General features: G+C 33.6%; 1 long non-coding RNA gene across 1 annotated transcript in view; it reads right to left on the bottom strand.

Annotated features, from left to right (window-relative positions):
* Positions 1 to 849: 849 nt before the first annotated feature.
* LOC122235124 overlaps positions 850 to 13,863 on the bottom strand; it is a 52,124-nt gene continuing 39,110 nt past the window's right edge. The window contains exons 4-5 of the long non-coding RNA XR_006213256.1: positions 11,583 to 11,746; positions 850 to 942 (exon numbers count right to left, since the gene is read on the bottom strand). This is a non-coding gene — a long non-coding RNA (uncharacterized LOC122235124). The remainder of the gene's footprint in view (positions 943 to 11,582; positions 11,747 to 13,863) is intronic.

The following is a 13,863-nucleotide window of genomic DNA, read 5'->3' as shown; positions in this document are numbered from 1 at the left end:
TTTCAAAGAAATAAGATCAGAGAAGTTATTGACTTGTTGAGGCAGGTTCCACTGGTAAAAGGAAGAGTGAACTTGAATACAGGACCAGATCCCAAATCTACTTTTCTTCTCGCAAAAAATCTTTGACCATCTAATGTCATATAAAATATCATTTTATTTTATTCTTTAATTTTTAATGTTATTTTTGTGAGAGAGATAGAGACAGAGTGTGAGTGGGGGAGGGGGAGAGGGAGAGGGAGACACAGAATCCGAAGCAGGCTCCAGATGTGGGGCTCGAACCCACGAACCGTGAGATCATGACCTGAGCTGAAGTCAGACGTTTAACCAACTGAGCCACCCAGGCGCTCCTAAAATATCATTTTAAATGCTCTAACTCGGCAGTAACAGTTTGCTCATAGTCACTGTATGGAAATCTCACTCCGAGGTTTGCCTTCTAGCTATTCTCAAACCCCTGCATATATTTGAATGTTGTCTGACTTCAGCCAAGCCCAGCATGCTTTTTCATTGCCTTTTTCCAATCTCTAGTTATTTCATTTTTATGGTGTGCGTGGCTTGATCTCTCTGCACTTCAGTCTTCCTCATCCTTGCTTGCAGGATCCCCCTACCTTAGATCAAAGAAGCAGCCTGCTCTGTCGTCTCAGTTCAACTTGGAAATCAAGCCAGCTTACTTGCTGAACCAGGAGCGGTCATCCTTCTTCATAAAATGTACCTGTGGCACACAGTTACACATCAAAATTTTCTCACATGCATAAATTGAAAAACTGGCAAAGTCAGCAAAACAGTAATAGCTAAGAGCCATAATGAATTTATTTCATTATTGCCTCACACTGGGCCAAATTCTTTGCATGCAGTTTGTCATTTAATCCTTCCAATGTCTTTAGGAGGTTGTTACTATTATTGAGTCCATTTTATGGGTTAAATAACTTAGTAAATGATGTTCATCTGTAAGAAAAGAAAGAGGAATTTCAGTTCATGTCTGTCTGGTTCTGGAGCCCAGATACACTATTATTTCTTTAGGTGAATAATCAGGTGCTTAAGCATAATTTCTATTATACTGAGGGACAACTTATCTTTTCATTCATGTAATTTCTGAAATATTAATGGAAACAAATGTGGGGATAGATTCCAGGATATAAATTCCTACAACTTATGATTTTTCAAGATCTTACCCACTGCTCAGAATGAGGACATACTATGTACAAAACTATTGTATCTGTTGCCTTAATCTACCTTGTATGCTATTTTAACTTATGACTTCGGAATTTAATAGAAAATTATAGCTAATTTACCAGACTGACCTATTTAGGATAGTTCGAGTGTGAGAGAAGTATGAAAAATAAACATTGGGGAACCATAGATCTATGATAAAATATGTGGAATGTGTATTCAGATAGAATAATAAGACACATTTAGCAGGCAGGTTTAATATGAGAAGTAAAGGAAAGATAGGGAAATTCCAGGCTGCATGGGGTTAGACAAGCCTGCTTCTCATAATAAGCATTCATAATAAAATCCCACCTGTAGGTCAAATCATTCTACTCTGAATATGGTACAAGTGACCCTCGGCCTAGTAGAGAAATGTCTCAGCGTCTGATGTTGGCTTTGATAAAAATATCATTATTGTTTTAACAATATTTTGTCAGTCTAATAGTCATTGTTCTCACAATTCACTTTATTCAACAAATTATGAGATTGTTTTCAGAGTTTCAAGAAACAAAATAAAGCCTTGCAAAAGAGAGAGAAAACACCATCACCGTGGCTAGGAAAACAGGCAGACTGTAGTAGGATAGAAGGCATAATTGCATGCTTTGATATTTATGATGAAAGACCAGAGCTGAAAGAAAAATGACAAAAATGCTATCTTAGCCCTTTATGAAACAAAGAAAACTTGAAGGTCGTGCAATAGTAATTTTCATCATTCCTTCCAAAGCCTTGCCAAGCTTTGAAAATTCATATGTAATAGCAGCTAGCTTTTCTAAGTGAAAATACATTGAAATCATCCTGGGATACGTAGTCTATTAAAGGAAAAACTGTATTTTCTTCCCATAAAGAAAATAAAATTTTATTTCAGGACCTGATATTGACTCTATTTAAATACACGTATTTTTTAATCCACACAATACTGTATTGTATGGCTCTTTCTTTTTTTCTTTCTTCCCTTCCTTCCTCTCTTTCTTTCCCTTTCTTTCTTTCTTTCTTTCTTTCTCTCTTTCTTTCTTTCTTTCTTTCTTTCTACTTCTCTTTCTCTTTCTTTCTTTCTTTCTCTCTTTCTTTCTTTCTTTCTTTCTACTTCTCTTTCTCTTTCTTTCTTTCTTTCTTTCTTTCTTTCTTTCTTTTTTCTGCTTTTATTCTCATGAAGCAGAGTTATTTAAAAATCAAGGGTCGCATGTATTCAACAATCTCCTGAAAATTATTTTGCTAAAAAATCACTTTCTAGACGAAGAGTAGGATGAGATATCTAAAATCCTGGGGTTTTTTTCTAGTTCTACCATGGATAGTATGAAAATTATATAAATAAAATTTTTCTCAAGAACTTTAAGTGAAATATTCTGAATATTTTAGCGTTGTTTATAAAACTCTCTCTTTTGTATCAGTTGAACATATGATAAAAGAGTCAGAAGTTGTGCTTTCTAAAAGAGCTTATTTATGTACATTCATATATTCACTGACACAAGCTTTTAGTATTTCACTACTGAGAAATATACAATATTTTTAAATGATTCCCAAACTCATTTTCTCCAATCTCGGTACAGAAATGAGTCAGTTTCACAGGATGATTAACTGTACTAGCCTAGTCCCAATGTATGTCTAAAATAATAACTGTGGAAATAGTAAAATATTTGTTTCCTTTCATGTTATCTCATTTTCGGTAATGCTTATTTTTTAAAAAAAATACTTATTCGCTATGCATGAATATCCGTTTTCTCTCTGGAATTCCCTACATTGTTGTCAAAAACCATGAGGGCAAGTAAATTAGGTGGTTGTTGTATTGTTTCTCCTTTTTCTCTTCCTTTTTTCTCTTACCAGCACTGCTTATTTAAAAAGATTTCTTAAATAGAGGAAGCATAATGGTTCTTGGAAAAAAGGAAAATATGACTCTCACTTGTCCAATCACCACTACATGAATATGCCAAACATCTGGGCTTTCTATTGCCTTGTTGAAACATCTGTTACCTTTAGTTCTTTTATGTCTACCATTCCTATGAAGTTTCCCAGTAAGGTCTTAGTGATTCATTTGCCATCCTTTTAGATGTGCGTTAGCTATAGAGAGTTAGTTTCAGGATCTTCTTTATTGAACAGTAAAAAACAAAAACTAAAACAAACCACACAGCCCCAAACAAAATGGAAGCAGAATTCTGAATTTATGGTATACTTCACCCAAACGAAAATGAAAGAAGAGAGTATTACTAAAATAAGGTAGAGACGAAGCCACGTTTAAAGTCACCTTAAAGATAAGCAGTTTTTTCTAATGCAGTACATTTATAGTCAATGTATAGAGAGATATAAATGTGCCAATCTCAAAGAAAAATCCTGCCCCAGAATCCAGAACAAAGTCAAGTCGCTCATTTCTTTTCAATTATGATCCAATCAATCTTGTAGGAAATATTGTTGAGGTAATTCCTATATACCAAAACGGAAATTTGATTTGAATAATTTACTAAGTAACAAAGTTGCCAATTCATTTTTTTTTCTCAGTGGAAATATTTACTTGGAATACTCTTTGGACTGTTATGTATAAAATTAAAACAGTGTATTCGAACTAAACATTTAGTCCTCTTTAGCACGTAGTCTAAACAATTTTCCTGTGAAAATGATTGTTCTGCTAACCCACTGATGAGAGACACTGTGAAGGAAATGGCATTTTTTGCCATTGCCTGAGTTTTGTTTTTGAGAAACAGGGTATAAGTTCTTATTACCAAGTAGATTGTTTTTCAAATATCTTGTATCTTAGCTTTGGTAGATTCCATCTACTTTATACTGTGTTAAACAAATTATTCTTTCCATATTTAAAAGGTGAGTCCCGGATGTAATTTACGAAGTGCAAGTTTCACACACCAGGCTGATCCACGACCCACGTACCCTGGGAGGTTAATTAGAGATGTCATGGGTTTCAGGAGGTAACAGGAATCCCCTATTTTGACCTATGTAATAGAACTTGTAAGAGATTTGGAGAGGGGCCAAAGAGACAAGATTCCTTTACCACTAGACTGTTAGTGATTATAAATGGTAATTTTTTGAATTTATATTTAAGTAACTAAAAAAATGCAGTTATCTTAATACAATAGGCTATTAGGGCAAACTACTTTTTTTTTCCAACTTAGTTTGGAATCATGAAATCCAGAGAGATTGATGCTCATATTAATAAAAGAAAAAATAGAGTATTTATGGTAATATTCCGCTGAGAGAATTTCAAAAAGTATTTTAAGAAATGGGCTAGAAAATAACTACCTCTTTGATTTGGACATGCATATACTTAGGATTGTCCCTAGAAATTTGCTATGGATAGTATATATATATATTTTTTTTTGCAGTTAATGTTACTAAGAACTAACTATAGTGGAACAGGTTTTGCAGAAGCCATGGTCTGCTTGAGGAACTTTAATACAGTGGTAACTACTTCATATTTAAGAATGTAGCCAGAATTTACCCCTAATTAAAGCTAAGTACCAGGATGAGAGTCTGTTCAGTAAGTACCATGAGAGAAAATTATAAAGAACTTTGAAGAGAGGATTCAAGAAGACCTGAAGTCATTAGGTATTTCCATAGATATGTTACGCCAAAAGAATGTGTAATTTGTTTAGGGGAGTGGTTGCTATTTCCTAATTCCTTAAACCAAGAAAAGCAGGTGGCTCCTTCATGCGCTCATGGGTGCCAGAGTGCCATCTAGTGGAGGTCAAGGTGAACTAAAGGCACCTGACCCTCAGGATGTAGAGAACTTAACAATAGGGACCAACTTTTGAATGAACAAGTCTTTTACTCTGTTGACGCATTTCACTTATTTTGTTCATAATTTAATAACATTAAATATAAGTTAAATGAATGTAAAAAAATCCACAATTTAATTGATTCCATTATCATGATTCAGATTTTCTTGGATTTCTCAAAATCCTTATTTTTAAATCACGTTTGTACAGATGCAAAATATAATGATGCTCCATTTATACATTTACTATTTTGTGTTTCTCTCAAATTGACTCACAATACTAACATAAGCATTTTGCCTTATATCCTTATATCACCTCATCTTTTCTCCACTTCACAATCTTCTCTACATCCATTTGCTTTCGAAAGTGTCTCCCCTTCTGACAAAGCCAGCATAATGTTTACAATACATGAAAATATTTGATATTTGTAACTTTTTACTCTATAACTGCATAAAAATGAAGATTTAAAAAATCCCTATAAAATACATTTTAAAAATAGTTAACTTTGAGGATAATTCCAGACTGATTTCTTGTTCTTTATAATAGTTTTGAACAATTTTATTATTATAAGCCTCAAAATGACTCCAATTACAGACTTAGGGACCAGTGAGTCCAATGTGTTGTTATTATAGGAAAAACATTGATCTGAAGACTGAGACTCATCTCAGTCTTGGTTAGCTTCTGACTTTATGACAGTGGTCACCCATTTTTCCTTTTCCCCTTTATTTCAGCTGCAAAATGAGATAATTCTTCTCAACAGAACCACTTGGGGATCCCCCCCTAGAATCTACTATGTCTGAGAAAGCATTGTTTGGCATACACATTACACATTTGGACTGAGATCTCTATAAAGTTTTTTGAAATCAACTTTATTGAGGTATATTTACATACAATAATATTAACCCATTTAAAATGTACTTGTTGAGGTCATAAAAGCACACATCCATGTAACCACTGCTACAATAAACCTATAGAACATTTTTATCAATCAATATTTCCCTCATGACCCTTGTAATCAGCCCTTCCCCTACTCCCAGACTTCATCGAATTGTGATTCCTGTACTCTCTATTTCTGCTCCCTACCTATCCCTTACTCCTTTTCCTTAAATATTTGAATTGTATTCTTAAATTATATGTTATCTTCAGTGATTCTTACCTCAAAAGTGCTTTGATTTAATCATATTTATTTAATGAATTTGATCATTGCATGCATGACCAGTTTCTTTCTACTTCATAGCAAATAGCCTCAGCCATAATCCAGATCAGTAATCTTAAACCATACCTAAAATAGGCATACTATTAGTCACACACACACACATTTAGGTTGAGAGAGAGAGAGAGGGAGAGAGAATCCCAGCCAGGCTCCATGCTATCAGCATAGAGCCCAAAGAAGCACTCACTCCCAAGAACCGTGAGATCATGACCCAAGCCAAAATCAAAAGTGGGACACTTAAACTGACTGAGGCATCCAGATACCCCCTAACTGTTTGTTTAGAATGGTGCATAGATGAAGTTTGTCATAAAAGATCAGTTTCAAAGGATCACAGAAATTACTATTCTGTGTTTAGATTTATATTAATTTAAGACTATTTTAGTATATTTAGGTAAGAGATTACATGTGTTTATCCAGAAAATGAATATAATAGAAAATATAAATATATTTTATTTATAAAATAATTATTTTCTATTCTGCTTGGTATTGCTTTAAGGTTGTTATGATGATAGATATAATTGCAGACAATAAATTGAAAGCCCTCATTTGCTTTGTCTTATGTTATTTTTTCAATGTCTGTGTTTTACTTTTAGAATTTTCAAAATGGATATATTGCATATTTATCTAACATTTTGTAGAGAATTTCACACAAAAATTAAGATATTATTATTGAGATATTATTAAATATTTTTACTGATATATTATTAAATTGAGATATTATTATTCAGTAATGGTATTGAAAGGAATATTGGAGAACTTTTAAAATGCTTTACTGTATTTATCCAATAATAGATGTAGATGTAAAATGTATTATGACAAGAACCAAAAGGTAACAAAAATTATTTTGCTTTACTGTATCATTACTTTGTTGTGCTGAATATTCTTGAAATTAACTATGCAACAGATTAAGCTTGGAAGTTCTTTAGCTTGAGGTTATTACTGAACACATGTTTTCCTTAATATAAAAGAGTATATTACCAAAAAATGGTGTTTAATCTATTATTTGAAAACCTAATAAGTATCAATTGAATAAGAAAGTTATATTCTTGAATGACATTATATAGGTATGCCATTTGAAAGCTTTAAAATTATGTTTATAATAATAGTAACAACTGTCAAAAAACACTGTCTTGGAAAAGGTGCTTTTTTAAAAATAAAATTGTTTAAATGTTTATATATTTTTGAAAGAGAGTGTGAGAGGGGGAGGGACAGAGAAAGAGGGAGACACAGAATCTGAAGCAGGCTCCAGGCTCTGAGCTGTCAGCACAGAGCCCGATGTGGGACTGGAACCCATGAACCATGAGATCATAACCTGAGCCTAAGTTGGACTTAACAGAATAAGCCACCCTGACACCCTGAAAAAAGTGTTTTCTAATTTCAAATATTGTTGAATCATGAGCAGTTATGTAATTTTATTTATTACAGTAGAATTCATATTATGGAAATGAATTTTGTTCCTACTACTAGCTTTCCTCAAGTTTATTTAAATTGTGTACACCATGACATTCTTAAAAGCAATACCAGTTAATCACGGAAGAGGTAGCACATGTTCCTTAGTCCCACATTTATTGAGAATCCTAGTGTTTACCATTCTGTTGTAGCACCTAGGGGGATAATTTTTACCAGACATTTTTCTCCACTTTTCTTAGTGGGGTAAAAGGTGGGAAAAAAGGATGATGTCATTTCCCAGCAATGTTGTCTATGGCTTGCTTTAAAAAAAGTGTTCTCATCACGCATCTTAACACCTTATAGAGAAAAACTAGTGTACCTTCACAGAACCTTCCAAACAGAGTCTACTCAAAAACCAAGGGAAGCTAAGAGATGAGAATGAGATGAGAAAGAGCACACTTCCAGAAGTCTGAAAAGGTAGAATGGGTTCTACCTTTTAGACCGCTAGAGAATATAGACATGCCACAGTGCAGTATCCCAGCAAAGATTGCTTACAAGAACTAACCTATTTGTGTTTACAAAGTCCTCAGTTGGAAAAGGACACAAACCAAAAAAAAAAAAGAAAACAAAAAGAAAAAAAAAGAAAAATAAGCTTCCATTTGAGACATCAAAAAAAAAGGGCAATACTTCTGAGAATTCTTGGTTGTTTACAAACTCAACATTCTAATGTTTTCATCAAAAGCTTATTCTGGGAAGTAAATGAAGTAATCTTTTTGGAAAGTAATAGGATTTTATTCTCATGAGATTCCCCCACAGCGAGGTGGCCACTTCCTTAAATCAACCAGTCAGGTATGATGATACCTCAAGTCCCAACTGCTTGAAGCAAATAAATAATAAATGAAGATGGTATTTGAGTCTGAAAAAATCATCTGCGAGGTCAAGAACCTCCTTTTTGTGAACTCTGTAAGATGTATCATGCAGAAACAAGAGTTAAAGGTTGGGAGCTTGACCACACACTTCAGTTTGGCTTGTAAACTGAAAGTGGTTACTAACCCAGCACCAAGTGCATCACCGAAGTGGGTTTTTGTGTTTTGTTTTGTTTTTTTGTCTTTTTTTTTCCTTCTTCTTTTTTCTTTTTTAATGGTATGAGTTCTGCTTTCATTCCAGGATAGCTGAGAGTCAGAAATACTGGGAAGAAAAGTTAGCATTCTTAGTGAGCACAAACCTGCTGCTAAAATGGTATTTTGTATTGATTTTTCCTGAAGCCTGTAATCTTGAAAGCTTGTAACATAGGATGAGGTAAATATCATTTTATTTGCTCAAATAGGTTTAGATTAGATTGAGATGAAAAAGTAAGGACAGGCCAAATTAGGACTGAAAGCAGCAATTACAGATTATTGTTTCCAGCAGTAACTAGAATGGGTTATTTCACTGATAAAAAGCCTTATTGAAAGAAAGAATTGGTGATTTTCTTTATTTTCAAAAATAAAAAAAAGGAAAAGAAAAACATAAAATCAAAATTATGTTGAAATACAAAAATAATCAGTCTTTGTTCAAATCAAAGCAGAACTCTGATGCGTAAGTTACCTTACTAATACAAGCCCAAATGTGAGCTCTTACAACACATACGGAGACTAGCAAACCACTAAAATGCAGTTTTGATTATGCAAGCATACTATATGCGGTATTCTTATTTAGCTTATAAAAATCTCTGAAGCCTAAAGTATAAAACCATAAAACAAGCTCTAAAATTATTTCTCTCAATCACATGATTTCAGAGAAAAAAAAAAAGTGTACAAAACCATTCAAATGATACTGACAATAGGGCATGGAATTTAAAAGGTTTAACCATGTCTTATCTCAGAGTCTGTTTTATTTCTTCATCTTCGGAGCACTTCAAACATAGAAGCTGTTATTCCGTCTTTAGATCAGTAACTTTGAATTGTTCTACCTGTCATTCTGCAGAGACCAGCACAGCTAGCTGTCATACAATGATTGTTTGCACTTCCATTCTTTCACATTAAATGGCAATCATTCGGTCCTTTTGATTTGTTTCTTTTATTTAGCCCTGAAGTTTTTACACTAGAATCTCATTAAAGCTGAACTAGTGTGCTCCTGTCAAAAAACTAATGGAAAAAAGTTTAAAAGTGAAATGTGTCCCCTATATTGTCACTACTAGAGAAGTTGCATCTATCAAGATTTCCCAAGTTTAGCACTTTGATTTATGTTTTATTGAGTCTGCTGTCTCTTATTTTCTCTCTTCCTTTTCATCTAGAAAATGAAGAAAACTCAATGAAACCAGGTTCATTTATGTAAAAAAAAAAAAAAAGACAGAAATACTTAGAAATATCCATTTTACCTACAGTTCTCTACCATTGAAATTATATATCCGTATTTATGTGTGTGAGTGGGTGTGTATGTTTATATAACAGTAATTTTGAACTCTAAACAGATTCTGAGTTAGGAAGGCAGTTTGCATTTATAATCTGGGTTCAAACACAAGTGCATCCAAATAGGTAACTTAAGAACCATTAAGCATTACAAAAATGCTTATAGAAGTCCTACTTTTTCTTTCATAATCAAGAAAATCTTCTTCTAGGAAAAAAATAACTTATGGTCAAGATGAGGACATCAATTATGACTAACAATGGGAATCAGAAGGATAGTTCTTAAACTGCATAGGATTTATTTATGCATAAGTATGTACCATTGCATTCAGGAAAAAAAAAAAACATCATCTAGGTCATATTCATATAATCTAGGCACCACGGACAATGACAAATATATTCATTCAACATGAATCTCCTTTCATCATGTGCTGCTGTTCTGAAAGATAAGTGAAATAGATTGTGTGGAGGCTGATCCCTTTCTGAATTCCAGAAAATAAGATAAGTGTCTTCAGAATGCTGGCAAATTAATCCCAGTGAAATTATGAACCACTGACTACAGATCCAGCCGGAAAGGATAGAAATGGCCAGGGTGATTGTTGTTATTTTAAAAGTACCTTTTCTATTCATGCTGTATTTGTTAGTGGATACTGTAGCATGTTGTGCTCCTAAATTCTTCATCCAGAGATGAGATATCCAGTACATCTCAATTGGATTCGTAGGGTAAATGTAGAATATTTACGATTGCTAATGTTGCTATCCTTTTTTTTTCTCAACATATATGGATAGGATTTGAGATTTAGAACTGCAATTCAATTTTATTATCAATCTCAAATATCCTTATGTTTTAGTCATACATTTGTAAGTAATTTGAATGTATAGAAGTGAGGATAAACTTTAAAATATATTTCCTGGTGAAAAAAAAAGATTTTAGAAAATGTATTTTTCCCTTACTTGCCCTAAATATTTTAGATTACCTAATGCAGGTTAATATTTTGCAGTGATTTACATAAAGAAATGTCTAGATTACATAAAACTAAATCACTTACTAAGAATTCTAATGCTTGCAAGGAACAAATTTAAAATGTAATCTTAACTAGAAATATAATAAATAAAATTAGGAGGTTTAAATTCAAGAAAATGCACTACGTGGCTTAAAGTAGACCTATGATTATGTATAATTTATTATACATGCACACATATTGTGTTTGAAAATAAGTAAGTTTAAAAAATAAAATATTAAAAGTCACATGTGTGACAGAGCTACTGTGACATATAAAAATTATTTGTCTCTATGCACCTTTTATGCACAGTTTTAAATTTCATAGGTAGACATGAACAACAGTCACTATTTTTCCAAGATTAAAAGCAAATATTTGGAATATGATCACCTGCATAATTTCACTTGATTATGTTGACTAGGTGATGTTTTCTTTAAACGTCTCTATCAGATGTATAAATTCCTAATGGCAAAAACCAATTTCTTCCATTTTCTATCAGTGACTTGTTCCCACCAGTTAGTTGTTTCACCTTCTACTAGAGACACAGCCTAAATGAATGATTAGTGGTCTCAAGATTAGACTGGAGAACTTTAACCTCTGTGCCCTTGTCCAGGATCTTTCCACTAGGTTATGCTGCTGCTCCTCTAGAGACTAAAGCCAGACCCACCTGGGTGGCCTGGGAGATGCTTGTATTTTCAGAGCCCGTACCAATGAAAACAATGCCGCTTCTTTCTTCTTCTCCTCAGAGCAATCTTGCTTGAAAAACCAATATTGCTACCACAACTCCATTTGGATGAAATTTTGCAGAAATTAAGCATGCTGTGCCATACACTTTGAAAAACAGGAGAAAATAAATTTTTATTTGAATTAAGAAAATGCAAACAGATTGCTTTTCTGTAGTTGGAGGCCTGCTTGATTTTGAACATCTCTGCAGGTGCCTGAGCTTGTTGCTGTATATTAAACAATAAGAAATACAGTAACAAAATCAGCAGGCAAATAATATAAACAGAACTGGTGAATGCTGTGCCAATTTACCCAAGCAATTCTCCCAATATGCCATGGTGATTATTTGAAATATTCCTGTTGTTTTCCCCAGTTTGCTTATTCCAATCTAGCGTATGTGACTGACAAGTTGGAGATATTGGCTCCGGTTGTAGAAACCAGGCAGAAACACAAAGTAAGAGATTCTACGGCGTTGAGGGTAAAATTACACCCTGGAGATAATGTTGAAAACATAAAGTGGAAAAAAAAAATCTTTTCTAACGTTATATATGAGACTTGGTGTTTAGATTCAGGGTTTTGGATTTTTTTTTAAACAAGCTACGCTTGAAATTCACTTTTATATTAATTTTTCTGATAAAGCTATTTGAAATTTCTTTAAAGCCCCTTCTACTTTGGGAAATTAAAGTACATTTGTTGAATCTAATGTTCGATGTTGGTGCAAAGTACAGTCCTCGTCACAGTGAAGCTATCAAAGAGTCAATCAGTTGAAAACGGATGGATTAGGGGCGCCTGGGTGGCTCAGTCGGTTAAGCGGCCGACTTTGGCTCAGGTCATGATCTCGCCGTCCATGAGTTCGATCCCCGTGTCGGGCTCTGTGCTGAGAGCTCAGAGCCCGGAGCCTGTTTCAGATTTTGTGTCTCCCTCTCTCTGACCCTCCCCCATTCATGCTCTGTCTCTCTCTGTCTCAAAAATAAATAAACTTAAAAAAAAAAAAGAAAGAAAAAGAAAATGGATGGATCAGAACTGACCGATCGGGTTTTGTTTGAAATTAGTGATCATTCCTAGAGATGTGAACGAAGAGGAAAAAAAAAAGTACAGTTGAATTTGATGTTAGATAAGCAGATTCACTGCCAAGAGAAAGCTTATAATAGGTTTATGATAGATTTTAACTTATTCTCTGAGGGCAAGTTATCCTGATATTCTGCATTTTTAAATGAAGTGAACTAATAAATGTTTCTGAAGTATGTGCTTCCTATACACTAGCTTATAATTAACCCTTTCAAAATGTAAAACAAACACACTCAGTTGACAACTACAATTTTCACTGTGCCAATGGTTGGAAATTGATAGAGCCTTTTGTATACCTTTCTCTACACTTTGAACTCCTCCCTTAACCCCCACATTTCTGTTCAACCTCCTGACATTAGCCCCAGAATTTTTAGGAATGAAAACAACTGATTATTCAATTTGGTCAGTTCACAACTGTTTTAAAATTATTTACTGATTTAGCTCTTGCCATGTTCAAAGCTTACACAGGGCAATGTGAAGCTGGAAGGACTAGCATTCAATTCTACACGTGTTTGTAGGTAGTTCAGGAAAGTAGGTCTGTTCACTGCTAACTCGATACTATCTTCTATTTTGAAACTCACATATATAATAAAATGTTGAATTTTTACATGAGAGGGTGTTATTTTTGTCTTCAATGAGATTTCAAGAAGTGAAGGCATAAGGCATGCTTCATGCAGAAGGTAAGGTATAAGTTTACATTTGTTAGCTGGGTAGATTTTGAAGATGCACAATTGAGGATAAAATACACTGTTGATTAGTAACATTCTGAGGAGATGGTGTGATGAAAAAATATTGTATTAAGGGGAAAATTCCCTGCAAGAGCATATCATAACTCCTATGATTTTAAAGTTGATAAAAATTAGGTACATAGTCAACTTTTCCCATCCTATTCTAATTTATAATTGAGAAAAGCAAAATTTTGACTCTCTTGCTTCTCCATACTTTTGTGTTAACTTTGTAAATCCAAAAATGAGCTAATACTACCATGACAATAGTAATTGCTGCTAGGATTTACATGCCGATTATGTACCTTTTTTTCTTTTTCTTTTTTTTTTTTTTTTTTAAGCAGTGCTTCTAAGAAACACAAAAACAATGATGATCAGGATCACTGCAAAGTCATCTTTTAAAAATCTCAGGCCCTCAGGGTGCCTGGGTGG

Source organism: Panthera tigris, chromosome F2 (assembly GCF_018350195.1).
Source record: "Panthera tigris isolate Pti1 chromosome F2, P.tigris_Pti1_mat1.1, whole genome shotgun sequence".
In the NCBI taxonomy this organism is placed as follows: Eukaryota; Metazoa; Chordata; class Mammalia; order Carnivora; family Felidae; genus Panthera; species Panthera tigris.
This window is presented reverse-complemented; position numbering and strand designations above follow the sequence as displayed.